This window comes from Sceloporus undulatus, chromosome 7 (genome assembly GCF_019175285.1).
Source record: "Sceloporus undulatus isolate JIND9_A2432 ecotype Alabama chromosome 7, SceUnd_v1.1, whole genome shotgun sequence".
Lineage (NCBI taxonomy): Eukaryota > Metazoa > Chordata > Lepidosauria > Squamata > Phrynosomatidae > Sceloporus > Sceloporus undulatus.
The window spans coordinates 29,974,054-29,977,269 of NC_056528.1; positions in this window are offsets into that span (position 1 = coordinate 29,974,054).

Sequence of the window (3,216 nt, forward strand, 5' to 3'; positions counted from 1 at the left end):
GGGAGGTCCTCCAATTGGATGGGTGTTTTATCAAATATATCTATATCTATCCTACAAAGCACAAGACAAAGGAGCTAACATAGAATCAGAGACCCCAAAGGCCATCCAGTCCAACCCCCTGACATGCAGGAAATCACAGTCAAAGAACCCCCAAGAGATGGCCACCCAGCCTCTGTTTAAAGACCTCCAAAGGAGGAGACCCCACCACCCTCCGAGGGTCTTCTCTCAATGACTTGTGCTGTTTAATCACCATATTATGCAGGCACATTTTTATTTGACATGTAGTGCAGGGACAGCAGAAACACAACACCACCTCCCAAGAGTTCCTGAAGTGTAAAAAGTGCTGATCTGAATCTCTTCCCTCAACAAGAAGGAATCCTAATTTCTGTCCTTTCGCTTCCATCACTCCAGTCCATCTGCCATGGTCCAGGCCTCAGAGGGAGAGAAGAACCGCTGGATTCGATCCCCCTTCCCCACCGCCATTCCCTTCTCCTTTTGTGTCACGTATTTTTAGATTGTAAACTGTCCAGATAACTATCTGTAAACCGCCCCGAGAGCCTTTAGGGCTGAAGAGCAGGGTATAAATACCCTTGTCCCTCCATATTTGCTAGGGTTAGGGGCACAAGACCCCTGTGAATATGGAAAAAAACGCAAATAACAAAAACACCACGTTTTTACCCGAGAGGAAATCTCTCTAGGAATCTCTAGGTCCTGCAGTGCAACTCTATGGTCAACGTCCAACAGACACTGACCATAGAACTGCGCCGGAGGAGCTACAAAGGCCTAGTAGAGTCTTCTCTCTAGGTCTTTTAGTGTAACTTTTAGTCAAAGTTGACCACAGAGTTGCACTGGAGGACCAAGAGATTCCTAGAGAGAACATATTACGCAAATCCGTGAATAATCAAACCCACAAATATGGAGTGATGAGTGTACCACAAATAAATAAATTGCTGTGACTCTCCCTGGACTACGCTGAGACCTCAGGTTTGAAAGGCACACTCTCACTGCCTGCAACGAATGGCACAGATGCGCTCGTGAGGATCCTTGCTAACGAAATCAGGATGTGTTGGATGTTTCCAGCAGCAGCGCCCCGCTTGCGCTTTGCGTCCCCAAACTCTGTCTCACCTGCATGCCTGGCACCTGCACCGCGACGGGAGAGTGGGCCATGATGACCTCAATCGTCCTTTCGCACGCTCTCTCCTCCTCCTGCTTCTCCTTCCTGCGGCCTCCTGCTGCAGGGAAGCAGGCGCTGCTCCTCGCTGCTTGCCGCTACTACAGGCTTCGGCTGCTGCGGGGCCTGCGAAAGGGAGGAGGGGGGGAAAGCAAGAAAAAGAGAGAGAGAGAGAGAGAAGGAAACACTGCATTAAACACTTCACCTTAGTCAGGGCTTTATTGGAAGGGAGGAGGAGGAAGGAAAGTCAAGCACCCAATGGAACAACCAGACCTCTCCCCAATGTTTTAAAATTGAAGCCCCACTTTTCTCACCAGAGACCCCCATGACTGTCGAAGCATGTCCCCCTCCCCATGTTTCCTTCAGCCTTGACTTTTAACATCATCACAACTGCATCGCACCCCTCCTAACTTAAATGTCCCTCCACTGTCTCAGGTGCAGCCCCACATCCCTCAGCCCCAGACTGTATCCTGTCCTTCACCTTAGCCTCCCTTCCTCACTATGAGGCACTATTTTAAGGTGGGGGAGGAAGGCATATCTCCAACTGCCCCCCCCAGAAGACCACCATCACCATCCAGATCCTGGCCTATGGGATGGGGAAGGGACCCCTTTTGACCCGTCCTCATGGGGTGGAAGAGAGACACAACACCTGCCGTCCTAAGCTATGGGATGGAGAAGGGACACAGGCCATGCTGCCCTCTTTAAACCCAAGTCTATGGAGGCAAGGGATACACTCCCCCAACCCCTCTCTGACCATTCCCTGTAGGGGGGAGAGGGGCACAAGATCTTCCACCCCCACCCTGGTCTATGGGGTGAGGAACAGCCCAATGTTGACTCCTTACATCCCCTTCTATAGGGGCAAGGGATACACTCCCCAACCCCCACTGACTCTTCTCTATGGGATGGGAAAGTAACACAACACCAGGCCCTAGTCTATGGGGAGGGAAGGGATGCATGCCATGTTGGCCTCTTTGCCCACTAGACTATGGGGGCAAGGGATGCACTTCCCCAGCTTACCCCCCCCCCCCAGTCTATGGGGTGGGAGAAGGACAGAACACCCTCCACTACCACTACTATCCCCAAATCCAGGCCTTCTCTATGGGGTGGGAGAGTGACACAACATTGCTCCTCCCCCAAGACCCTAATCTATGGGGTGGGGAAGGGACGTGTCTAACTTTGCCCCCCTTGCCCCCCAGCCTATGGGGTGGGAGAAGGGGCACAACACCCTCCACCGCCCCCAGACCCTAATCTCTGGGGTGGGGAAGGAAAACACATAGACAAGACCCCCTTCCCTGGACCTTCGTCTATGGGGTGGGGGTGATCATCACAACCCCTGGGGTCCAAAGGGGGGACCCACAAACACCAACACACCCCAAGCTCCCCCCATAGTCTATTATTACTATAGCACCCCACCCTTTCCCCCCTTAGCCCCCCCCCCAACTTATGGGGCAGGGAGGGCATTGATTAGGGTTTACCTGAGAGCCAGAGACGAGGGAGAAAACAAGCCCCCCGACCCCAAAGCCCCAAGCAGCAGCCCCTTGCTAGGTCTCGGGGTCCCCCTTTCTTCCCCTTCCCCGAAGGAAGGGCCTCGGCGTCGGCGTCGCACCTCCTTCCTTCCTTCCTTCCTGGGGGCGATTACTGGTGGCGGGCTGCTCCTTCCCGGCGGGGCCTCAGCGTCGGCGTCGGAGGCCCGGCTTCTTCGGGGCCCAGGCCCATGAGGCCGAAGGGGGAGAAGGCAGGGGAGGTGGCAGCGGCGGGAGTCGGAGGGAAGCAGCCCAGGCGCCTCAGGAGGAGAAGGAGGGCAGCGCCGCCATTTTGGAGGAGGAGGAGGAGGAGGAGGAAGAAGAAGAAGGAGAAGGGCCCCGGCCTCGGCCTCTCCTTGGCTCGGCTGCGGCCTCCTCTCCTCCGCCTCCTTCTCCGCCTCTTCCTCCGCCTCCGAGGCGGGCAGCAGCAGCAGCAGCAGGCCCCCTACGCCGGAGGAGGAGGCTCTCCATGGGGCCGAGGAGGGGGCCTCTGTCTGGGGAGAATGGGGGCATCGAGGCAAG